Genomic DNA, 27,287 nt, shown 5'->3' on the forward strand with positions numbered 1-27,287 from the left:
CTACCTCTTGATGCCTTAATTTGGACATTTTCATGACTTTAGAACTAAATTTGCAACCTGATAAATCCCCATTGAAAAAGCCAATCCATTTCTGGTATATTGCATTTTGGTAGCTTTAGCAAATCAGAACACTGGTTAAACCTCTTTACTTGTTATTGGTCTATTGAGATCTTCTGTTTCTTCTTGAGTCAGTTTACGTAGTTTGTGTGTTTCTAGGAATGTGTCCATTTCATTGTGATTATCTCATTTGTTGGTTACCATTGTTTTTAGTATCCTCTTGTACTCCTTCTTATTTCTGATTTTAGTTATTGTGTCCTCTCTCTTTTTTCTTTGTCAGTCTAGCTGAAGGTTTATCAATTTATTGATCTTTTTAAAGAACCAACTTTTGGTTTTGTAGATTCTCTCTATTATATTTTTATTTTCTAGTTCATTTATCAGTGTTCTAATCTGTATTAGTTCCTTCCTTCTGCTATCTTTGGCTTTAGTTTGCTCTTCTTTTTCTAGGTCCTAAAATTGTGAGGTTAGTTTTCTGATTTGAGATATTTCTTCTTTTTAAATGTCAGCATTTACAACTATAAATTTCCATCTCAGCACTGCCTTTGCTGCATCTCATAACTTTTGCTATATTGTGTTTTCATTGTCATTTATCTCCAACATTTCCTAATTTTACTTGTGATTTCTTCTTTGACCCATTGGTTATTTCAGAGTACATTGTTTAATTCCCACATATTTGTGAATTTTCTTATTGTCCCTCTATTATTGATTTCTATCGTCATTCTTTTGTGGTCAGGGAAATTACATTATATAGTTTCAATATTTTTAAATTTATTGAGACTTATTTTGTGACCTGACATATGCTCTATGCTCAAGAATGAGCCATGTGCATAAGAGAAGGATTTTTAAAGGTAACTACTGATAATATAGGCTTCCTTCTGCCATTTGCTATTTGGTTTTGTAAGTTTTATACCTTCTTTGACCCTGAATTCTTCCATTAGTGCCAACTTTCATGTTTATTTGATTTTTTATAGTGTACCATTTTGAGTCCCTTCCCATTTCCTTCTATATATACATATTTTTCAGATTCTTTCTGGTTACCATGGGGCTTAAATTTAACATCCTAAATATATAGCAATCATGTTTGATTTGTTACCAATTTAACTTGAATAGCATACACAAACACTATTCCTATCTCTCCTTCCCACCACCTTTTTGTTGTACTTGTTACAAATTATGTCTTTATTTATTTTATGCCCCAAACTATGAATTTATCATTACTTTTTATGAATTTACATCTTATAAACTCTAAGAAGTTAAAAGTGGAACTACATACTACAAAACACGACATAATAATATAACATTAATAATGATCCATGCAATTATCTTATTTCTTTATGTTGCTTTGATCCACTGTCTAGTGCCCTTTCCATTCAGTCTGAAGAACCCCCCCCCCCACACACACACTTAGAATTGTGGTAACAAAATCCCTCAGCTTTTGTTTATCTGGGAATGTTCCATTTTCTCCCTTGGTTTTGAAAGATAATCTCACTGGATATAAAAGTCTTTGTTGTCAATTCTTTTCTTACAGCACTTGAAATATTTCTTTCCACTGCTTTCTTGCCTCAGTGATTTCTGATGAGAAATCAGCCCTTAATCTTATCTGAGCTCCCTTATTCGTGACATGTTGATTTTCTCTTGCAGCTTTCAGAACTTTCTCCTTGTCCTAGGCATTTGGCAGTTTGACTACTATATGGCTGGGCATGGTTCTCTTCAAGTTTTTCCTGTTTCATATTTGTGGGTCTATTAAATGTGTGTATTCTTGCCTTTCATTACATTTGGGAAATTTTCTATCATTATTTCTTTGAATAGTCCTTCTGCCCCTTCTTTCTTTCTTCTTCTGGGATGCCAATAATGCATTTATTGTTATGTTTGATGTCTCACAGGTGTCTTTGGCACTGTTCACTTTTTTTCAATATTTTTTTCTTTCTGCTCTTCAGCTTGAATAATTTCAATTACCTTTTCTTTGAGTTCTTTGGTTCTTCTGCCAGCTTCAGTCTGCTGTTGAAACCCTCCAGGTAATTTTTTGTCTTGTATAAAGTGGTCTTCAACTCCATTAATTATTATTGGTTCCTCTTTGTTTGTTTCTTTTATTTTTAAATGTTTTTTAGTTGTATTTTTTTGTTGTTTGTTTGGTTCCTTTCAAAAATATCTGTGTCTTTATTGAGATTCTCATATTGTTCACTCATTATTTTCCTTTAGTTATTTCTCTATGTTTTCCTTTAAATCTTTGCACATATTAAAGATCATTCTTTTTATTTCTTTACTTTTTATTGATATTGTTCACATACCATACCACTATCCAAAGATCCAAAGTGTACAATAAATTACCCATGGTACCATCACAGCTGTGCATCCATCACCACAATTAATTTTTTTCAATTTTTAGAATATTTTCATTACTCCAGAAAAGAAATAGAGACCAAAAAAAAAAAAAAAAAAAAAAAGGAAACTCCTATCCTCCCATACCCCTAACCCCCCATCATTGATTCATGGTTTCGGTATAGTACATTTGTTACTGTTGATGAAAGAATGTTAAAATACAACTAACTGTAATATATAGTTTGCAATAGGTATATCTTTTTTTCCTATATGCCCCTCAATTATTAACTTCTAGTTATAGTGTCATACATATGTTCTATTTCATGAGAGGGATTTCTAATATTTTTACAGTTAATCATGGACATTGTCCACCACAAGTTTCACTGTTTTATACATTCCCATCTTTTAACCTCTAACTTTCCTTCTGGTGACATATGTGACTCTGAGCTTCCCCTTTCTACCACCTTCACACACCATTCAGCACTGTTAGTTATTCTCACAACATGCTACCATCACCTCTGTCTATTTCCAAATGTTTAAGTTCACCCTTGTTGAACATTCTGCTCATAATAAGCAACCACTCCCCATTCTTTAGCCTTGTTCTATACCCTGGTAACTTATATTTTATGTCTGTGAGTTTACATATTATAATTAGTTCCTATCAGTGAGACCCTGCAATATTTGTCCTTATGTGTCTGTCTTATTTCATTCAATATATTGCCCTCAAGTTTTTTTCATCAACCCATTTTTTTTAAAGATGGTTTTGTTCACACACCATACATTCCATCCTAAGTAAACTATCATTGGTTCCCTGTATAGTCACATATTTATGTATTCAGCACCACTGCGACTATCTGTATAAGGACATCTCCATTTCTTCCACAAAGAACGAGGAAGAATCAAAGAAGGTAGAGAGACAAAAGAAAAAGAAACAGGAAAGAGAGAGAGAGAAAAAACATGATGGCTAGAAAGAAACAAAAGGAAAGATAGCATTAAATTAAAGTAGAATAAAGAGTCAGTCGACATCACCAATGCCAGGAGTCCCATATCCTTCCCCTTATTCCCCTCCCCCATATGCATTTAGCTTTGTTATAGTGCCTTTGTTATATTAAAGGAAGCATAATACAATTTTTCTGTTAATTATAGTCTCTAGTTTTCATTGATTGTATTTTCCTCCCAATCCCACCCTATTTTTAACACCTTGCAATCTGGACATTCATTTGTTCTACCTCATGTGAAAACATATTTGTACCTTTTATTATAATCATTGAGCACCCTAGGTATCACTGAGTTATACAGTCCCAGTCTTTATCTTTTGTCTTTCATTCTGGTGTCCCACATGGTCCTAACCTTCCTCTTTCAACCATACTCATAGTCATCTTTGTTCAGTGTACTTACATTGCTGTGCTACTATCCCCCAGATTGTTTTCCAAATCTCTCACTCCTGTCTTCTCCTTTCTGTCTGCAGTGCTTCCTTTAGTGTTTCCTGTAGAGCAGGTATCTTGTTCACAAACTCTGTCATTGTCTGTTTGTCAGAGAATATTTTAAGCTCTCACTTATATTTAAAAGAAACTTTCACCAGATATAGGATTCTTTGTTGGTGGTTTTTCTCTTTCAGTATGTTAAATATATTGCCCCATGGTTTCTTCTTGCCTCCATGGTTTCTATTGAGAAATCCACACATAGTCTTATCAAGCTTCCTTTGTATGTTATGGATCACTTTTCTCCTGCTGCTTTCAGGATTCTCTCTTTATCTTTGACATTTGATAATCTGATTAAGTGCCTTGGCATACGCCTATTCAAATCTATTCTGTTTGGGGTATGCTGCACTACTTGGATCTGTAATTTTATGTCTTTCCTAAGAGATGGTAAATTTTCATTATTTCCTCTATTATTGCTTCTGCCCCTTTTCCCTTCTCTTATTCTTCTGGGACACCAATGACATGTACATTCCTGCATTTCATTTTGTCCTTAAGTTCCTGGAGATGTTGCTCATATTTTTCCATTCTTTTCTCTATCTTTTCTTCTGTTTGTAGGCTTTCAGGTGCCTTGTTCTCCACTTCCTGAGTATTTTCTTCAGCCTCTTGAGATCTGCTGTTGTATGTTTCCATGTGTCTTTCATCTCTTGTGTTGTGCCTTTCATTTTCCATAGATTCTGCCAGTTGTTTTTTCAAACATTCAATTTCTACCTTATGTATGCCCAGTGTTTTCATTATACACTTCATCTTTTTTGCCATATCTTCCTAAACTTTTTGAATTAATTTAATATTAGTTGTTTCATTTCCTGTATCTCGGTTGAAGTGTAAGTTTGTTCCTTTGGGCCACAACTTCATTTTTCTTATTGTAGGTTGTAGTTTTCTGTTGTCTAGGCATCTGATTTCCTTGGTTACCCCAGTCAGTTTTTCCCAGACCAGAATGAGCTTAGGTCTTAGAAGGAGGCAATAATATCACATCTCCCTGAGAGTGTCTTAGAAGATTGATACATCCTGTGAGGCCTCAAGTCACTGTGCTTTTCCACCCAACAGGTGGCACCATTCAGCCTGTAGCTCCAGACTGGTGTAAGGAGGTGTGGCCTGTGGCTGTTTTCCCCCAGGCTGTGGGGTCTGTTTCTGAATGGAAGGCCAGTAGTAGAGCTTGGCACCACCTTCTTCCTCTTAGGGAAGATACACCCCCTAGGGAGAGGTTATGTACATTTGAATAGTCTCTCTGCCTGTGCTATCTCCATCCTTATCTGGATCAGAGCACTGGGAATTGAAAATGGCTGAGGCTTTCTCCCCTGAGCCAAAAAAGTACAGCAAGCCCCCTTCAGGGCCAGTGTGTGGCCACCCTCTGGCTCTCCAAGGTCAGTCATCACCTAAAGCCTCTGTTTGCTTGTTGGGGATTTGTATCTTTTATTGAGCAGCCCACATTTGTTAATTAAAACCCCAGTTCAAGCTCAGCTAAGCTATGTTCACTTGCAGGGAGAGTGCTGCTCTCTAGCACCATGAGACTTTGCAGTTTCAGCCATGCGGGGAGGGGGCTCATGACTTGGATCTGCAGTTTTTACTTACAGATTTTATGCTGCAATCTTGGGCATTCCTCCCAATTCAGGTTGGTATATGATGAGTGGACCGTCACATTTGTCCCCCCACAGTTATTCCAGATTATTTACTCATTGTTCCTGGTTGTTTATTAGTTGTTCTAGGGGGACTAACTAGCTTCCACTCCTCTCTATGCCACCATCTTCTTCCATCCTGAAGATCATTTTTCATAGGCTGTGTCCAGTATGTCCAAAGTCTGTTATTCTTTGTTGATTGTTCCTGAATTTTTGTCTTTTTCTTTTGGATGAGCCATCATTTACTGTCTCTGTGTTTTTCTTGTAATCCTCTCTTGTGCACTCTACATTTTAATATTTTAATTTGTTTACTCTGAGATTTTTCTCTGAGCTGTCAGTTCATTATATTAGTGTCCAACTAGTGATATGACAGAGATATATTTGAATGCCAGGAGCTAACAAAAACAAATCAATGCAAAAACCAGTCTTTGCAAGTTTGCCATCTTAGCAAATCTGCTCTGCATTTGCTGGTTCTCTCCTTCAGAATTTAGCACTTCTAGCCAGAAGATCAGCTGAAGGAAAATGTGAAGTATAGGGTCTTCTTCAACTTTTATGAACATATGACTTTTCTTTTGGCTTTAGGAATTCTCCAGTTTACAAGAATTTGAATGCCATCTCTACTCTCTATGAAATAGTTTTTCTTCCTCTCCTGGGTGCTGTATTGTGTGTCTTAAAACAGGTAATTATTTGCTCCAGGTCACTTCAACTTTAGTGTTTCCTACCTTACTTTAGCTGTCTGTAAGCTGCTTCTGCCTACAAAGCAAGTTCTGGGAGGGCAGGCCAGAGATGAATTTCTTGGTTCAGTTTTCAGCCTGCCACTTGATGATTTGTCATTGACCTACAGTCACCCCAGTATGTGCATAGGGTTTACTCTGCTTCCTCAGATCCTTGGGGCTTTATAAAGGTGTCTTTATGGTACCCTTAGAAGCTTGGAAGCCAAGCAAGTAGGTGAATGCATAGAGCTCTGAGAACCCCATAGGATCACCAATCAAAAATATCTTATGTTAGGTGTAGGGCATTTGGGGCTTTCAAATAAGGTTTTATTTGAAGAAAGTATTCAATGCTAAAAATAATTGGAAAGTTGCTACATAATTGTGAAGGTTCATTCCTTTTCTAAAGTTCAGATGTTTAGTCAGTGCCTCTTTTTAAAGCTCCTATTATTTATTTTTGATTTTTGAAGCATTAAAAATATTAGAACCAGAGAGTAGGAGTGAAGATTGCAGAACAGGAGCTCTAGTATTCAGTTTGTCCACCAGGGCAGCTAGTATATAGCTGGGAACTGACTGAAACAATTGTTTGGGGGCTCTGGATGCCAGAAGAATACCATACACCATCAAGGGAAGAGTGGAAGGAGGAGACTGATGAACTTCAGTGAAGATCTGTGAGTAGATCTCTCCATGCTTCAGAGGCTGGTTGCCATCCTTCACTAGTCTGGCAGGCTGCCCTGGGAGCCACTTCCTGGCTGGAAATAAAAATCCTCTTTCCCAAGAATAGGGTGAGAAGCTTGGCTGAGTACTGGACTGCAGCTGTTGATTAGAGAATTCAGATTGCTGGGTTCCAGCCCTGAGGGCAGCTACAGTTTCAACTTACCTACGACAGAAAGCAGCTGGAAGTCTCTGTTTCAACCTCACCCCTGGAAAAGGAGGAAGCTGGGCTGAATTAGAGACAAAGTGTGTTCTTGATGTGGTGGGGAACCATTTGCTGAAGGGAGGCTATTTCCTTAGAAAAGTAGAGGAAATGGCCCAGTGCATTTGGCAGCTTTTGATTAATAAATTAAGATCACCAGGATCTGGGATCTGAGCAACAATTTCAACCCACCCCAGCCAAAAGCACCTGGAAGCCTCTGTCAACCACATCCCTGTCAGGGGTGGAATCAATTGAGAATTAAAGGCCCAATATCATCTTATTATTGTGGGGAACTGTTCACTGAAGAGTGTCATCTGCTGGGCAGGCCAGGAAAACACAGATTCAGGGATCCATGGAAGAGAGGATTGACAGCCTTCCAGGGCACTTTGGAACTGATCTATACTGATCTTCTTGGGTCATTGGGCCTGTTTTGACTGGGAAAAACTGACTTGGGGAAGTCCTCTACGGGGTTCCATTCTCCCTGAATTAGCCCTCCAGGTAAAAGTAGCTAGAGATAGTGAAAGGAGTGTTAAACATACATAGAAGCAAATAAAAAACATACAGAACTGATCAAAATTCCTGGAGGAGGAAAAGGAGAAAGAAAGCTTTCCTCTGGGGGTGAAACAGTTGAACAAACAGTGCAATCTCAAAAATGGTACCCATATCCAGGGTAGGAATCAGATGAATAAGAGCTGAAAATATATGATGAAAGCATGCAAGAAAAAAAATAGAAGAATTTAGGGGCATGAAAAGCACAATAGAAGAGAATAAAATACACTAGAGGCCTACAATAGCAAGTTTGAACAGGCAGAAAAATGTTTCAGCAATTTAGAGGGTAAGACATCAGATATTACAGACAAAAGAACAGGTAGAGGAAAGAATGGAAAAAATTGAGCAGGATCTCAGGGAATTGAATGAAAGTACAAGCACACAAGTATACATGTGATGGGTGTCCCAGAAGGAGAAGAGAAGGGAAAAGGGGAAGAAATAATATTTGAGGAAATAATGGCTGAAGACTTCTCAACTCTTATGAAGGACAGAAATGTATATGTCTAAGAAGTTCAACAGTCTCCAAAACAGAAATACTCCAAGGACACATACTAATCAGAATGTCGAATGTAAAAGACAGAGAGAGAATTCTAAAAGCAGCAAGAGAAAAGTGATTCATTACATAGAAGTGATGCTCAATAAGAATAAGTGCTGATTTCTCATCAGAAACCATGGAGGCAAGAGTGGAGTGGTGTGATATATTAAAGCCCAGAAAGAGAAAAACTGATAGCCAAAGAATTCTTTATCTGAGAGAACTGTCCTGAAAAATGAGGAGAGATTAAAATATTCACAGATGAACAGAAACTGAGAGAGTTCATCAACAAAAGACCTGCCCTAAAATCACTAAAATCACCTAACCAGGGTGCCCCAATATACATGAAGCAAACTGAAGGGAGAAATAGATGTCTCTGTGATAATAATTGGAGGCTTCAATTAACCATTGTCATCAATAGATAGAACATCTAGACAATAATTAATAAGGAAAGTGAGAACTTTAATAATATGACAAATGAACTAGATCTAAGAGACATATACAGAAAACTGCACCATAAAACAACAGGATATATGTTCCTCTTAAGCACTCATGGATCTTTTCTCCAGGATAGACCACATGTTGGGTCACAAAAGTCTCAATAAATTTAAAAAGATTGAAATTATACAAAGCACTTTCTCATAATGGAATGAAGCTGGAAATCAATAGCAGGCAGAGAACTGAAAAATTCACAAATGTATGAAGGTTAAACAACTCACTCTTAATCAGTGGGTCAAAGAAGAAATTACAAGAGTGTTCCAGTTTGCTAATGCTGCCATCATGCAAAATACCAGAAATGGATTGGCTTTTATAAAGGGGAGTTATTTGGTTACAAATTCACAGTCCTTAGGCCTCAGAAATAAAAGAAGTAAAAGGCATCAACAAGAGTATACCTTCATTGAAGAATGGCTGATGGCCTCCAGAACACCTCTGTTAGATGGGAAGGCATGTGGCTGCATCTGATGGTCCTTTGCTCCTGGGTTGCATTGCTTTCAGCTTCTGATTCCAGTGGCTTTCTCCTAAGCATCTGGGAGTCCTCTCTTAGCTTCTCTGGGGCAAACTCTAGGCTTCATCTCTTAGCTTAGCATCTCCAAATGTCCTTCTGTCTGCATCTCCAGGCATCTCTCCCAAAGTCTCTCTCAGCTGTTCTGAGCTCCTTCTGTCTGTGTGCTCTCTTATAGGACTCAAGTGGTTTAATTAAGAACCACGTTGAATGGGCGGGGTCCACGCCTCCATGGAAATAATTCAATCAGAGGTTCCACCCTAATCAACAGACTAATTAATCTGCCCCCACAAGATTGCATTAAAGAACATGGCTTTTTTGGGGGATGTAATATACCCAAACTGGCATGAAGAGGAATCAGTAAATATCTTGACAGGTGAAAAGGAGAACACGACATATCAAAACTTATGGGATGCAGTGAAGGCAGTGCTGAGAGGGAAATTGATAGCCCTAAATGCCTACATTAAAAAAGAAAGATCTGAAATCGAAACTCTAACTGCATATCTCAAGTAATTAGAAAAAGTAGCAAACTAATCCTAAAGCAAACAGAAGGAAAAATAACAAAGATTAGTGCAGAATAAATGAAATGGAGAATAAAAAAAACAATAGATTCAACAAAAACTAAAAGTGAATCTTTGGTTAAAGTCAATAAAGTTGACAAATCCTTAGATAGACTGGCAAAGAAAAAGAGAGAAGATGCAAATAAAATCAGAAATGGGGGGGGGTCGCGGGGCATTACTACAGAAATAAAAAAGATCATAAGTGGATACTATGAACAACTATATGCCAATAAATTAGACAAATTAGATGAAATGGAAAAATTCCTATGAAACATGAACAACCTACACTGACTCTAGAAGAAATGGAAGACATCAACCAACCAATCACAAGTTACGAGATTGAAACTCTTCCAAAAAATCAAAGAAGAGGGAACACTATCTAACTTATTCTATGAAACTAACATCACCCTAATATCAAAGCCTGATAAAGAAACTACAAGAAAAGAAAATTACAGACCAATTTCTCTAATGAATATAGATACAAAAATCCTTAAGAAAATACTAGGAAATCAGATCCAACAGTGTATTAAAAGAATTATACACTGTGATCAAGTGGGATTTATGCCAGCTATGCAAGGGTGTTCAAACACAAGAAATCTAATTAATGTAATACACCACATTAAAAAATCAAAGGGGGAAAATCACATGATCATTCTGATTTAAGCAGAAAAAGCATTTGACAAAATCCAGCATCCTGGTTTAAAAAACACTTCGAAAGATAGGAATAGAAGGAAACTTCCTCAACATCAAAAAGGGTGTATATGAAAAATCCACTGCTAACATCATACTCAATGGGTGAAAGACTGAAAGCTTTCCCTCTAAGATCTGGAAGAATAAAAGTATGCCATTGTCACCAATGTTAGTTAACATTGTATAGAAATTCTAACTAGAACAATTAGGCAAGAAAAAGAAATAAAAGGCATCCAAATCAGAATATGCAGATGACATGATCCTATATTTTGACAGTCCTGAGAAATCTACAACAAAGCTACTAGAGCTAATAAACAAAGTCCAGCAAAGTGGTGGGATACAAGGTCAATACACAAAAATCAGTAGTGTTTCTACACCCTAGTCATGAACATCTGAAGAGGAAAGCAAGAAAAAAAAATTACATTTACAATAGCAACTAAAACAATCAAATATCTAGGAATAAATTTAACCAAGGATGAAAAGACATGTACAACAACAAAATACAAAACATCGCTAAAAGAATCAAAGAGCACCTAAACAAATGAAAGACATTCCATGTTCATGGATTGGAAGACCAATATTGTTATGATGTCAATTCTACCCAAATTGATTTACAGATTCAATGCAATCCCAATCAAAATTCCAACAGCCTGCTTTGCGCAAATGGACAAACCAATCTTCAAAGTTATTTGGAATGGTGAGGGACCCCTAATAGCCAAAAACATCTTGAGAAAGAAGAACAAAGCTGGAGGACTCACACTTCCTGCTTTGGAAGCATATTAGAAAGCTATGGTGGTCAAAACAGCATGGTACTGGCATAAAGATATATATCTTGGTCAATGGAATCAAATTGAGAGTTCAGAAGTAGACTCTCACATCTATGGTCAATTGATTTTTTACAAGGCTCTCTAATCCCACTCAACTGAGGCAGAACAGTCTCTTCAACACATTGTGCTGGGAGAACTGGATATCCATATCCAAAGAATGAAAGAGGACCCCTTTCTCACCCCTTATACAAAAAGTAACTCAAAACAGATCAAAGGTCTAAACATAAGAACAAAGATCATAAAAATTCTAGAAGAAAAAGTAGGGAAGTGTCTTCAAGATCTTGTGGTAGGTGATGGTTTCTTAGACTTTACACCCATAGCACATACAGTGAATGAGAAAATAGGTAAATGGGACATCCTCAAAATTAAATACTTTTGTGTTTCGAAGGACTCTGCCATGAAAGTGAAAAGGCAGCCTACTCAATGGGACAAAATATTTGGAAACCAAATATCTGATAAAGGTTTGAATGCAGAATGTATTAAGAAATCCTACAAGTCAGCAGTAAAAAGACAACCTAATTAAAAAATGGGCAAAAGACTTGAATAGACACTTTTCCAAAGAAGAAATACAAATGACCAAAAAGCATATGAAATGATGGTCAACATCATGTGCCATAGGGGAAATGCAAGTCAAAACCACAAGATTTCATTTCATACCTAGTAGGTTGGCCACTATTAAAAAAACAGAAAACTAGAAGTGTTGGAGAAGATGTGGATAAACAGAAACACTTATTTACTGCTGGTGGGAATGTAGAATGGTGTAGCCACTGTGGAAGACAGTTTGCGGTTTTTCGGGAAGCTAAGTATAGAATTGCCTATGATCTGGCAATCCAACTACTAGTTTTATACTCAGAAGAACTGAAAGCATGTACACAAACAGACATTTGCACACAGATGTTCATAGCCATATTATTTATAATTGACAAAAGATGGAAACAATCCAAATGTCCATCAACCAATGAAGGGATAAACAAAATGTGGTATATATGTACAATGGAATATTATTCAGCTATAAGAAGGAATGAAATCCTGATGCAAGTGACAACATGAATGAAACTTGAGGACATTATGTTGAGTGAAGTAAGCCAGACACAAAGGACAAATATTGTATAATCTCACTTATAAGAACTAATTATGAGTAAACTCATGGAGTTAAACTCTAGAGTATAGGTTACCAGGAGACAGAATGAAGGTAGAGAATGGGAGCTGATGCCAATTTGTGCAGAACTTTTAATAAGAAAGGAGAAGCTTACGGTTGTTGCATGTCACTAAAGGAAAGCTAGAGGATAAAACATGGGGACTGTATAACATAGTGAATCCTGTTGTGGATGCTGACTGTGGTTAACAGTATATATATATATAAGAATGTCCCTTGAACTAGAAACAGATGTCAGTATTACAAGGTGTTAATAATGGCATCATATATGTGGAAAATATACCTAATGTAAACTGTGGACTGTAGTTAACAGTAATATTGTAATATTTCATGAATTGTAATAAAGTTACCATACCAATGCTAAGTGTCAATAATTGGAGTATGTAGGGGGATGGGATTTTTATTTTGGAGCAATGAAAATGTTCTTCAAGTTGATTATGGTAATGAATGCACCAACTCGGTGATTGTATCAAGAGCCATTAATTGAAACACTTTGGATGGATTGTATGGTGTGTGAACTAAATTGTTTTTAGAATAAAAGAATATTCGAACCAGAATAGAAGGCCCTATGAAAGGAAATTGTGTTCCTAATAGGAGTTAAGAAGGGCCTTGAGAAATATTCCTCCCATTTAAAATGCTTTCACATTTGGGACATTTTTGTGGTAGAGATATTTTTGCCTTTATTGATACATTTCAAATATCCTGCTCATTTTAAATTTATAATCTGTTTTATTTCATATTTTTGAATAGAAGTGAATTTTTTAGTTAGTTAACCAAAAGAACCATCACTGAATTTCTCCACTATCAACAATATCTATTGGAATTAGACATGAAACTCTTTTTCTTAGCCCAAAGAAGAATACAATGAGAATATTATTATTGGGAGCTTCAATCCAAGAAAAAACCTTCCTGAAACTCTGGAGTTTTACCAATGTGGATATTTAGACCCTCAAGAAAAATTGTGCTGAATAAATTCTCATGAAAATGAAATCATTGTTCAACTTTAGTACTTAGGCTATATTATTCAAGTCCTATTCCATTATTTGACACAACATTTCCATTCAGTTAGTGATAAAATGTGTGTGTGTGTGTGTGTGTGTGTGTGTGTGTGTGGTGTGTGTGTTAGAGAGAGTGAATCAAGAAGCAAGTTAATTTGTAAAGGAGAAAAATAAGCATTTTTCTTCAGTGTAGAAAGATAAAATTTTTATTCTTTAGTCAAGGGCTCCTAGTTGATACTGTTTGCAAACAACAGTTTAAATATATGTTTTTTAGATGTTAGCTACTCATTAAATTTCAATTCATCTATAAAAACATGTACATAGATTTTTTGAATTTCTGAATCCATTTTATTTAGCACATACTTAATAGTACCCACCTTGGGTAATTATGTGTAAGGCATTGTTTTTGGTTTGTTAAAGCTGCCAAAATGCATTATACCAGAAATGGGTTGGCTTTGAACAATGGGGATTTATTAAGTTACAGGTTAAAATTTTTAAGACCATGAAATGTCCCAAATTAAGGCATCAACAAAAGGATACTGTCTCTGAAGAAAGGCTGCTGGTATCTGGGGTTCTTCTGTCAGATAGCATGGCACATGGCTGGCATCTCCTGGTCCTTTGCTTCCAGGTTTAGTTGCTTTCAGCTTCTGATTCCAGTGGCTTTCTTTCTGAGTGTCTGTAGGCTCTCTCTTAGCATCTCCTGGGCATTTCTCTCTCTCAGCCCTCTCCAAAATGTCTCTGCCTCTCATAAAGGACTCCAGTAAAAGATTAAGACCCACTTTGAATAGGCTGGGTCACATCTCAGTTGAAACAACCTAATCAAAATTCCCACCTACAACAGATGTACACTAACAATGGATTAAAAAACATAGCCTTTTCTGGGAGTACATAACAGTTCCAAACTTCTACAGGCACTTTGAGCACTTTTGTACTGTCATGCTTTTTTAATGGCACAATTATCCAAATATAGCACAACAATTATGAACCTTAGAAAAAGGCAATGGTAGAGCTAGGTACTGTTTTATTATTTAATTTTAGGCCTATATTTAGTATAGATCTTTTCTAGTGGGAGGTTCTTTCTTTCCCTTGAATATGATTTTGACTGATTTCATTTTATGCAGTGTCTACTTAGTGATGATATATTTCCTAAAACACCTTTGTAAGTCAGTGTATGTGTGTTTGTAATTTGTAACACAAATAAATGATTTATAAATTATATATAGATCCATAGATTGGTCAACAAAGCCCATTTAACTAATATTGCAGCAAAATAATGAAAATAAAGAGGATAAAATACTATTGTCACACTAGCAATAATACCACTGAATACGAAACTTTTAATTCTATTTGAATTCAAGTACTTACAGATTCTTATGGAAAAGCAGCGCTTACTTGACCTGTTGACATTGCTGACTCCCCTCTCTGCCCTTGAGACATCACATTCATCTGGTTTTCTTCCTGTCTGTCTGGGTTTCCTCTTCAGTCTCTAATTGTTGACTCATTCTCTTTTACCCAAATTTTAAGTGTTGGTGTTTCCAAGGGTTCAGCCCTATTTTTCTTCTCTTCTCTTTTTTACATTCTCTCCATGTGGTTCCATTTACTCCTATGGCCTCCATTATTATCTGTTCCAAGATTTATTTCTCCAGGTTAGTCTCTGTTGGTCCCCAGATCCATATATGTTCTTGTCTAGTAATAATCACCCTTTGCATGTCTCATATTCTTTTAAAATTGAACTCATCATCTTTTCTCTTAAATGTGGTTATCCTCCAGTGGCCCCTACCTTAGTAATAGCATTCCATCCACCCAGTTGCTCATGCCAGAAACCCGGGCATCATCCTTGATACCTCCTTTACCCATATCTACCATATGCAATGACTCAACAAATCGTGTAGATTCTGTCTGCTAAATTTATCCCAATCTGCCCTCTTTTTTTCCTCTGCCAATATCCTCATCAAACCACCATTATTATCTCTGACCTGGACCTATGCACTTGCCTTCTATTGTATAACCATAAATTAATTCAACAGACATTTATTAAGAACCTGATGCCCAAACAAAGCATTAGTTCCATCTGTAGAAGAGTAACTGTAATGTAGGCACAGGTATTATTTTCTTTTTTTAAAGTCTCTTGGTTTAATGTTGTCATTTTACAATGATATATAATTAATATATATAACCCCTTCTGAGACAGAGGTAGCACATCTTAGCTCTGTGATTTTCATTTCATTACTCACTGGTGAGGTAGGTTGGGAATTCTCTCCGAACAGTTGTTGTGCCAAGTCAAGGCACAATATGAATCCATATCAGAACTTCATATTTTAATTACAGAAATATTAAAGAAATAGTCACTCAGGTAGAAAACATTTGCTTTTCAGCTGCTATTTTATGGAGCTATTAACTCAGAGACACCATTACTTAAATGTAATTTTTTTTATTGCAATTAAAGACTGATTTGATTTTATAAGTTTTATTTTTTTGTAAGTTTTATAGTTAAATTCAATTTAAAATATTGCTCTGTGTTTAAAGTAAAATATAAGCAAGAACAGGATTAAAATTATACTCTAATTCTCTTGCAAATCTGATGTTAAAACCTCAATGTAACTGATTACAATGGTAGAAACAAATGTTTCCTGAAGGAACTACTTAATAGATAAAGAAAAATAAATTTGACTATGCTATTTGTGAAACTAAAAGCAATTGTTTGCTTATTAAATATATCAAGTCTAATTACTTTAACTTTATTGTCAATTTTCTATGGAACATAAAAGTTGTTTTCCCTTCAGCTGATTCTTGGAGGAAAGAATTTCTTTGGATCAAAGGGAGCTTTTATTGTTATTTTATTGTTTGCACAGTGCAAAGTTGTAAAAATTGAGACCAACCACTCAAAATGCCAGCTTCTGGTATTAACGTTTTACAAAGAGAGGAAGTTTAACTGACTGAATGTGGTATGTTTATACAATGAAGATGCTGTAGCTATCACATTGCTAAAGTACAGTGTGTGACTTTGAAAGTTTCCATGTGGTTTTTGAAGGCATTTTGTTTCTTCTTTTTTTGTTTTTGATGGAGGAAAAGAATGTAAAAGAGTATTTGTACTAAATAGATTAAGCTGTTAGTAAACATGTCCTCTTTAAATTAACTGATGATGAGGACAAAGCAAGTGCTTTGTTGTTGTCAACTGGGTTTGTCTTAAGTCAAAGGGACAAATAAGTAAGCAGCAGGTCCTCTTTAAATCCCTAATGGAAAGGGAGATTAAATCCAAAAAGGTCTGTGAAATGAGAAAAATTAAACTAGATTCTTCCTTCCACTTATTTGGATAAAACTTGCTCTTCTTTCTCTCTCACTTGCCTTTCTTGAGAGAGAAGCCTGGTTTTTCCAAAATCAAATTAGCATAGGAACAAATATTACTGAGGAATGTGAGTTCTTTTCAAGGTTCTTAGCACTTGTGATGAATAAGTCTCTGCTTGGTAAGTGGCTGGTGACACATCACTGTGGCAGCCCCAGCATCTCAGCTCAGGATAATTAATCTCACTATCAGCACAGTTAAACAGAGAGAGCTTGTTCAGTGTTTATGGTCTGGGGCTGTTTGGTGGGCTGGGCCCCTTGAAAGAGGCTGTCCTTGAATCAGGTACCCACTTCCTGTGATTACATTGCATTAATCACTGGGGACTTCACTCATTAAAAAAAAAAAGAAAAAGGAAAAAAAAAGAAAAAGAACTAAAGGACTCCATATTCACAGGGGACTTTGATGGAAATTTTTGGTCCTGGGAAGTGAATATAAAGTCCAAAGGAATTCTAAAGGAGGGAAAATGAAATGAGCCTCCTAGTAGGAATCTTTCAAGTTATCCCTTCAATTGTTTTAGTTTTCAAAATATGAGTATTTGGGTTTAAACTGGTATATATCAGTTTAATCCAAAAAAAGCCTAGATTGAAAGTTTAGATGTGGGCACTGAGATTCTTCTCCATTTACTAGATTGAAAGAAAAAAAAAAAAAAAGAACAGTCACTTCCAGAAACTAGTGGAATTAGTGCTGTATTTGCCATTCAAATTTGGCTATCTTAATCTACTTGGGGTTCACTAATATATGTTAAAAGTGATGATAAGGAGGTGTCTAGGGGCCCAGTTTTCAAACATGACATTAACAATTTTGGGGGAGTCTTCCAAAAAAAAATGCCTTCAAAGCAGATGCCTCAGATAGGCAGTTGTTAAATGAAAATTTCTGGTCAGAGAATCACAAGGGCATTCTAAATATAAAGGGATTGACCAAATGAGAATAGTGTTGAAGCTGTAAGCCCAATATACTGCAAACTTAAAAGTTATCAGAATTCTGCACAAAATATCTTTGTTGTATTAACTCTTTGCTAAGCCTCTCCAGCTGTGTGTTATAATTGAGAAGGCAGGGACTTTGGAATCAGATTCCACCTATTGGTTTTGAGAACTTGGCACTCTAGTATACAATTTATATACTTATTTCACATGTCAGCCTTAATCCCCTAACTAGATTGTTAAGTCTTTGAAAACAAGGACTGTATTTTTTATTTCTTTTGTGGGTTTCATGGTACTTTTTAACTCTCAGATTCATATCAATGCTCAATTCATGCAGTGTTTGTATTAAATGAGGTAATACTGTCTAAAACATATACCATAAGTCCTAGTATATAATAGGGACTTATTAAATATTAGACCCTTCCCTTTTCTCATAAATGGAACTAGTTCAAAAACTTTTCCAAGGACTATACCTTTTTGCCCTCACCAATACGTAAATATCTGGAGCTATAGTAGTGAACCAAGTCTGGGCAATTATGAGTTTTGCATTCTCTTTACTTCTTAACCCTTGTGACCCAGACTAACAACTTGAAACTGGTCAACCTTCACTAATGATTTTGTGATTCCATCATAACCATATATGATTTTGAAGGCACAGGTAAGATCTCAATGTTCAAAGTATATTCCTTTTTACTACTTAACTGCAATCTGAAATTATACTATTGGCCTTGCTTCTTTTCAGTTTAAGACTTTGACAGTCATTAAAGCACAATTAATAACGGAAGAGTGGGCAGAGTTGACCAACTGATTACTGAAGGCATTATACTTTCTTCCTGGACAAACAGAAAGACTGTATTTCCCACTTTCCCCTTTAGTTAGGTGGCCAAGTGACAGAGTTTTAACCAATGGAATTTAACCAGAAGTGAAGTGTACTGCCTCTAGTCTAACACAAAAACTTCTCATGGGCAATCCTCTTTGTCTTCCCCTCTGCCAGCTAGATGTTGACAACCTGGGAAACCTTAGAAGCCATAAATTGAAGATGGAAGAGCCTCCACCAGCCTGATCTCTAAACAACTATGGAGAGCATACCCACATGCTGCACCCAACCAAGTAGCAACCAGGATCATCCACATTGGACTGGTATTTGATGGAGAAATAAAATTTTATTATGTTAAACCACTGAAATTTGAGGGGATATTTTGTTCCAGAAGCCAATGCTCTCTGAGGGTTTTCTGTTTAAAAAAAAACAAAACAAAAAAAAACCAAAAACTATGGTAACACCATTCATAAATTCCTTAATGAGAAAACACAGAAGACAATGTTAATATTCCCTTTACCCCATTTCAAGTCCAATTCCAAAGCTTGTTTTGTTTAAAAACCTTTTTATTTTGAGATGATTTTAGAAAAGTTGCAAAATACTATAGAGCTGCTGCCCAGCTTCCCCATCGTAATAATCAAAACTAAGAAAAAAAAAATAAGAAATTAACATTGGTACAATACTATTAACTAATGTATAGACTTTATTTGGATTTCACTAGTTTAGGGTCCCAGTGAGATAAAGCAGGAATGAAATGTCAAGTTCTTGCATAGTTGGGATTATACAACAAAATATTGTTTTCATACAATATTAAAAAGAAAGACTATTAGTGATATTACCAAATAAAGACTATACAGGCAGCATAGAACAACAAACAGGTACTCATATTGTGTTGATAGAAAGTAGAAGTAACTAGAAATATGAACCTAATTTGGTCCCACAAATAGGGGGCGCTATAAGACTGTCCTAAAGGAGATATTTGTCGGAACCTTAGGAGAATCAAAGAAAAAGCAAACGAATGAGAATTTTTTTTGGTTTGAATGTAAATATTTATAAAATTGAGGGTTTTGTATAAATATATAAATCTAAGCATGGTAAATGCAAACTTCTTGGGTACAACTGGCCTGTTGTTTCTCTAGTGACTGCTCAAAGAAAGCACTGGTAATGTATTTTACATTTGTATATCCATATTGACTTGCTATTCTGCCACTATCACTGCATTGAATAAGCCACAAACTGAGACAGGGCAAAATCTTACTCTCTCATTACCTTGAGTAAGTTGAACTGACATTAGAACAAACTAGGAATCCTATTGCTTTGATTTCACCTCCTTCCCTTATCATTGTCCAGAAGTGTTGGGTCCACAAAGACTGGGGAGTATATAAGGAATCAAGAGTTTAGATAGCTGCATTCTCTGTGTATGGATATGATCACTTATGCTTATAGTGTTCCTTTTGTTCATCACATTGGCATTACACCTCTTTCTTTCCTGTCCTTTGTCATATATCTACATATAAGGTTGAACACATGGTACTCAAATATAATGAGAAGAATCTGGAAGAAAATATAAGACTTTCTTTCTAGCCTTCTTAGGAAAAAATGGTTCCAAATTACTCACTCATTAGTCATAACATACCCTTATGAAAACTCAAATATCTGGGGAATGCACTGGTAAATTATCAACTAGTAACCTTTGCTCAGGAAAGCTATGTTTTGGGGTTGAGGTTGGGGAAAAGTTGCAAATGTAGGGTGCTATTGGAGAAAACAAATATGGGTGGGAAATACTATACTTTAGATTTTCTTGGTGTCTAGAAAAGAGCAGATGGACTACATGAACGAAGGAGAGATGAAGCAAGGGAGCTAGAAACACATTAGAGATGATCTTCCACCTGAAAATTTTGCTTAGTGCTACCTTTGACTCTTAACAATCTATAGACTTGAGCCATGCAGCCTAGTCATGATCAGTTTTTAAATAAGAGCAAGAGACTCTTTTGTCTGCTACAAAAACACAATGGTCCTTTGATTCTTGAAACTCTGGAGCTAGGAATAGACACATAAATCAACAATGACCTCAACCAAAGCATTTTCTTTATGCGTACAGAGTATACAAAAATCTTAGCCAGAGTTGTACTCTCAACATTTTCCTTTTTTAAATTTCTATTTTATTTAATGAAACAGCACATAAAAAGGGAAAGAACTTGAGTTCCTCGTTTCAGATCTGCCCTGGAGAAGTTTTGTAACTATGGATAATTCCTTTTTAATTACCATTTTTGATCAATATTTGCCTCTTCTTTAACCCGATTATTTGTAATATCTGCTCTTCCTATTTCATAGATTTTGTGAGGATTGAATACGGTCATATAAGATCATATATTGAAACCCTTGGTCATTGTTGGATTCTAATAACTTATTTTATCTGTTCAGTTCCGTACATATTTATCGAAAGCCTGTTATCTTCCAGTAGGCGTTGGGGATATAAAATTGAAGATGGTCCTTGCCATTAAGACAAGGGAAAGATAAGGTGAAAGACAATGACATACACTGATAATTTAAAAAATAAGATATAGGTACAATAAGCTGTCAGAGCATGCAGGAAGTGCAGGTGGTTCGGCGTGGGTTGAAGGTGGGGATGTCAGAGAAGAATTTTCATATCTATAGTTTACTTACATCAACTGGAAGTATAGTTCCTGTATATTCCTTTAAAAAATAGAGTCAGGAATGCAATTGAGGACACAACTCAGCAAACTAAAAATGGTTTAGCTATTGAATTTATTGTGTTCAGATACTTGGATTATGTGGTATACATAGAAAATCCAAATTACTAGAATTAGTAGGTGAAGTTTTCAAGGTGTCAGGATCTAGTAAGATCAATTGCATTTCTATATGCTATTATGAAACAATAAGAAATGAAATTTTAATCAGTTACCACTTGCAATAGCATTACAAACATGAGATACCTAGGGATAATCTAATGAAAGATGTGCATGATCTCTATACTGAAAGTTACAAAACATTCCTGAAATAAAGACCCTCATAATGAGAGAACTCATTATTTTAAAGATGTCATTATCTTCAAATAAATTCATAGATTCAATGTAATCTCAGACAAAATCTCAGCAATTTTTTAATGGAAATTGACAGGCTTATTGGAAATGAAGAGGGCCAAGGATAGCAAAGGCAATTTTGAAGGAGAAAAAAATCTGGAAAATTCCCTATTGTGTAAACATTCAAAGTTATCATAGAATTAAAATGGCCCCAGAAGTTTATAAAGGCCATATGTTCTAAAATATGTTATTCAATCTCATTATTTTCCATATAATCAATCATTATTTTCTTCCTTCTCCTTTCTTTAGGGATTTATAAATGTAAGTTGAATTCTTACCTCATTAATTCTTTTTTTCCCCCCTAATATTTATATATGACTATATATTTCCTCCCAGGTACTGTGTGAGCTGTTTCCTGAATTTTTTATATGTATTGCTTTCATTACAATTTGGCTCTAAATAGTTTGTAATTTACCTTCAAAGTGAGATCAGTTAGAAGGGTCATATATTTTTCTCCAGTCTCATTCAGCTGTGTGGGTGCAGCAACAGAACAGGTGAAAAGTTCAGTTTAAACATCATGTTTAAAAATTGGAATCTAAAGCTGTGATGGTTAGGTTTATGTGTCAACTTGGCCAGGTGATAGTACCCAGCTGTCTGGTCAAGCAAGCACTGGCCTAACAATTGCTGCAAGGACGTTTGTGTCTGGTTAATAAACCAACAGGCTGGTTTATTAAATTATCAGTCAGTTGGCTGCAGCTGTGAGTGACATTTTGAAGAGGCGCTACAGCCAAGAGGGACACTTCGAAGAAAGCACAGGAGCTGCAGATGAGAGACAATTTGAAGATGGCCATTGAAAGCTGACTCTTGCTCCAGAGAAGCTGAGAGAGGACAAATATCCCAAGTGCAACTAACAGTGACATTTTTGAGGAACTGCAGCCTAGAGAGGAACATTCTGGGAGAAAGCCATTTTGAAACTGGAACTTTGGAGCAGATGCCAGCCATGTGCCTTCCTAGCTAACAGAGGTTTTCCGGACACCATTGTCCATCCTCCGTTGAAGGTACCTGATTGTTGATCACTTACCTTGGACACTTTATGGCCTTAAGACTGTAACTGTGTGACCAAATAAACGCCTTTTATAAAAGCCAATCCATCTCTGGTGTTTTGCATTCCAGCAGCATTAGCAAACTAGAACAAAAGCCATATTGCCTGGGTTCAAATCTCAGCTTTTTTGATTACTAGCTGTTTGACAGTGGTAAATTACATAATACTTCTGTGACTCAATTTCCTCAACTCCAAAATGGGAGAAATAGGTGAGTTCTGTGTGCTGTGTTATGTTAGGTATGTGTGTGGTATTTCCATCTGTCTTAGTTTTGGAATTCTCCATTCAGAATGGTTTCATTTTGCTTCTTTTAGTCAATCTAGTTTTCAATGGTCCTAGTCTAAGTTTTAAGTTAATTACTTTGCTTGGAATTCTTGCTCTTTGTAGGCACGTTAATTTCAGACTTTATATTTTTCTTGCATGGCAAACTTCGGGATTCTTTATCTTATGGTTGAGGTTTTACTTCCCTAAACCCTGGACGGTCTTCAAGCATCTTTGCCTTTGCCTCATCCATTGATTGGGTGCCCTTTTGTGATTCTGGGTTTTATCCACAGAACTAAGTCCTGGCTCCTTGCTTCAGGCTTAGGCCCTGTATTCAGAATTTGTGTGGAAAGTTAAAGTCCAGTCCCTGGGATCTTGGATCACCACAGTATTAGCTGGCAAGATTACTCTGTCTTCTCTTTTCCTTCCTGGCCTCAAGGTTTTCTATTCTTTCTGATGAGTGCAGCTATGTATTTTTTAAAATGTTATACTTAATCTAGTTTTTCTAGGTGATAAGAGAGGGAGATCTCAGATCTTCACATCCCTGGAAGTAAGCCACAGTATTCAATCTCATCAAGCCTTAAGTTCAAGCACAACTCTTGTTTTGTTAAGTAAATGACACCTCTTTAACTGGTCTGGAGTGAGTGAGTTTGAATATTTAAAAAATTAGTTCATACAGTTCTTTTAGTCTGTACTTTTCCCTAATGAAATTTGACTGTAGTGAAATTATTAGCATCAGCCATTTTTCTTACTCTTCCAAGCATAAATTGTTTCTTAGGTTATTAGCTATTTTCAGCATAGCACATTGGTCTCACTTAAAGAGGATGAGGCTAGAAAAGCTAAGCTAGTAGAGATGATTTTCTTTCCTCTTCATTGGGCAATTCAAGGTTACAATATTTAGGGATTTTGTCCACTGTTAGCTTTCTATATGTATAATTTGTCTGATAGTCTAAATACTTCAATGCCCAATTCCAGGGACCCTCTTTTAGTCTGTTAATATTGCATGCATTCCCTCTGCTTTTTTGTTAAGTGGATTAAATTGAAAATCCATGAACAGGACCAAAATTTTTGCAGTATAACTGAATTCTGAAGACATTGCAGGTCTTCTCTGGAAGGAAATGGATAACTGTATTAAAATATATCTTTTTTATATAATATGGAATTTAATAATATAATCTTATAATCAAGAGAAGGAATACTGGGGCACCTAAAATTATTTGAATTCTCTTCTTTTTTAGTTTTTGTTTTTGAATTTCACAAAAAGCTGGAATTATAAAAATGAAGCAACTATCTTGCAGTTTGGCTGATTTCCTAGATTTGTTTTAAATTGGATCTAATGAATATTCCATAAAGGCCTTTGGAATGGGACTGCTTTTTCTGGCAGTTAGCTTGTGTGGCTAGCAGCTTAAACATTTATGCTATTTTTGCAAAACTTGAAAAAAAATTTTAGGCATTAATAGTTTTGTTAAATTACTCAGCATTAAGACTATATATTATTTAAGAACATTTTTGGAACCAAACATTTTGCTGATTTTCTTTTGACATTTGGTAAGACACCATTAGCCTACAAAATATCATTTTAATACTACACCTCAAAGGGGACCATTTAAAAAACACTGAAGGCAATATTGCTGTGGTATCTTCCTGCCTTAGTTTCCTATGTTTGCCATAACAAAGTACCACAAACTAGATGGCTTAAAACAACAAAAGTTTATGTCTCACAATTTTGGAGGCCTGACGTTCAAAATCAAGTGTCAGCAGAGCTGTCCTTCTCTGAACCCTAGAGGGAAGAATCCTTCCTCGCCTCTTCCAAGCTTTTGGTAGTTGGCCAGCAATCCTTGGCATTCCTTGGCTTGCAGCTGCAGTACTTCAATCTCTGCTTGTCATCACATGACATCACAGACATAGAGGCCCTGTGTCAGTCTTTCTGTGTGGCTATATTTCCCCATAAGGACACTAGTCATATTGGATTAGGGCCCATCCTAATCCAGTTTGGCTTCATCTTAATTAATCACATCTTCAAAGACCCTATTTCCAAATAAGACTCTATTTCACATTCATGGAACTTGAGGTTAGGACTTGGACATATTTTTTGGGGCACAATTCAACTCAAATCACTTCCCAGTAAGGTGAAGCAATCAATGAAACTAAGTTATTGGTTTCATTTAAAGGACTTGTTTCCTGTTGACTGTTTTTAAGGGTATTAATTAGATACTATTTGTCCTGTGCATGCCCTGATCAGGACTAACCATAATAATACTTAGACAGTGGGCATTAGTATGGAAGTTACACAATTCTGTTGAACAGAACTTTGATGTATCAGGGGTTATGCAAACATTTGGTCAGAATTCATTATATATATATATATATTCATATATAATTTTAAATTACTTTAAAAATAGTGATAAAATAACACATTCTCGAGGCGGGGCAAGATGGTGGAGTGATGAAGTATAGGTTTTAATTCCTCATCCGGGGAAGTAGGTAAAAAGTCAGGAACTATGTGGACCAGACACTGCAGAGCAATTTGACTTTGGGCATACTTCATACATCACTCACAAACACGTGGAACAGCTGAGATCAGTGAAATCTGTAAGTTCTCACGGCCAGGGGAACTGTGCCCCTCCCTGCCAGGCTCAGTCCTGTGGGAGGAGGGGCCATCGGTGCTGGGAATGAGGAGGGAGAACTGCAGTTGCAGCTCTGATTGAAAACTCAGATGGCTGATCTAAACTCTGAACATAGATAGACTGAGACCAGACACCAGAGAATCCAGGAGCAGTCAGCCCGGCAGAGAGGAGATAGGGCTAGCAAAAATAGCAAAACCAAAAACAAACAAACAAACAAAAAAAAATAAAAACAGAGACTTTTTGGAGTTCTGGTGAACATAATGGAGAAGGGCAGGGCTCAAACAGAATCAGGCTTATATGCAAATCCAAAGGGCAAGGTTCCTTGTCTGAAGAGTAGGTTTCTCTGCTTCCTTGATTGTTCCTTAATGGTCCTAATCTCCTTGTCTCTTAGCATTTCAATAGCCCATTAGATCTGCAAGGAGGGCCTTTCTTTTACTTTTTCGTCTTCTTTTTTTTAATGTTTTTCTCTTTTTCTAAAAAATTACTCTAAGAAACCCATTATAGAAAGCCTCAAAGATTTGAAATTTGTGCCCAGGCAACAGCAGAGCTAAGATAGCTCTAAGAGACAAAGCAATAAGTCTAGTGGCTGAGAAAATTTGCTAGACACCACAACTTCCCAAGAAAAGGGTGTTGTCCCCTTACACCCATCTTCCTGGAGGGCTGGGTATGATCCTTCCATGGGCCAGCGCCACAGCCCAGAGCTGCCCCAAACATCCCAGTGTGATGGAAAGTATTTCCAACAACATGTGCACACACCACAGTATGTGGACAATAGCCTTTCACACACCCGCAGCTAATTGTCCCAGAGCCGGGAAGGCAGAGCTGTGTGAAAAGGGGGAAATTATCATGCCCCATTCAGCCATCCTTTCAGCATACTGGGAATGCCCCTAAATGGCCCTGGAGCCCGGAACTTCCCTTGGAGGACAGCGCTCACCTGTGACGTAGCACAGTCTTCCCTCAGCAGAAGTCCTGGGAGGACACGGCTTGGGAGAGGGACCCACTTGCATGTCCCAGGGACTATACACCAATAACAACGACTTGTGGGTCAGTGGCAGAGACAAACTGTGGTGAGACTGAACTGAAGAATTAGACTATTGCAACAGCTTTAAATTTCCAGGAACACCTGGGAGATTTGATTATTAAAGCTGCACTCCCTCCCTAACCACTCAGACACACGCCCCACATTCAGGGCAGTCAGCACCAACTACTTACACAAACTTGGTGCACCATTTATACCTCACAAGACTCACACCCCCACTCACCACAAAGTGGGGGAGAACTGGCTTGAGGGGAATAGGTGGCTCGCAGATGCTACCTGCTAGTTAGAGAAAGTGTACTCCATGAAGCTCTAGATACGACAAATTAGAGATAAGTGTTTGAATCAGTCTACATATCCTAAAAGAACCCTATCAAGTTAAGCAAATGCCAAGAGGCCAAAAACAACAGAAAATTTTAAAGCATATGAAAAAACCAGATGATATGGATAACCCCAACCCAAACACCCAAATCAAAAGATCAGAGGAGACACAGTACTTTGAGCAATTAATCAAAGAACTAAAGACAAACAATGAGAACATGGCACAGGATATAAAGGACATGAAGAAGGCCCTAGAAGAGCAAAAAGAAGAAATTGGACAAGTAAATAAAAAATAGGTGATCTTATGGAAATAAAAGAAACTGTCAACCAAATTAAAAAGATTCTGGATACTCATAGTACAAGATTAGAGGAAGCTGAACAGTGAATCAGTGACCTCAAGGACAACA

General features: G+C 36.5%; 1 long non-coding RNA gene across 3 annotated transcripts in view; it reads left to right on the top strand.

Moving 5' to 3' along the window:
• Positions 1–27,287, top strand: part of LOC119533873 — a 224,227-nt gene that overhangs the window by 63,305 nt on the left and 133,635 nt on the right. For all 3 annotated transcript variants that reach the window (XR_005216920.1, XR_005216921.1, XR_005216919.1), the window contains exon 2: positions 18,669–18,814. This is a non-coding gene — a long non-coding RNA (uncharacterized LOC119533873). The remainder of the gene's footprint in view (positions 1–18,668; positions 18,815–27,287) is intronic.

Source organism: Choloepus didactylus, chromosome 5 (assembly GCF_015220235.1).
Source record: "Choloepus didactylus isolate mChoDid1 chromosome 5, mChoDid1.pri, whole genome shotgun sequence".
In the NCBI taxonomy this organism is placed as follows: domain Eukaryota; kingdom Metazoa; phylum Chordata; class Mammalia; order Pilosa; family Megalonychidae; genus Choloepus; species Choloepus didactylus.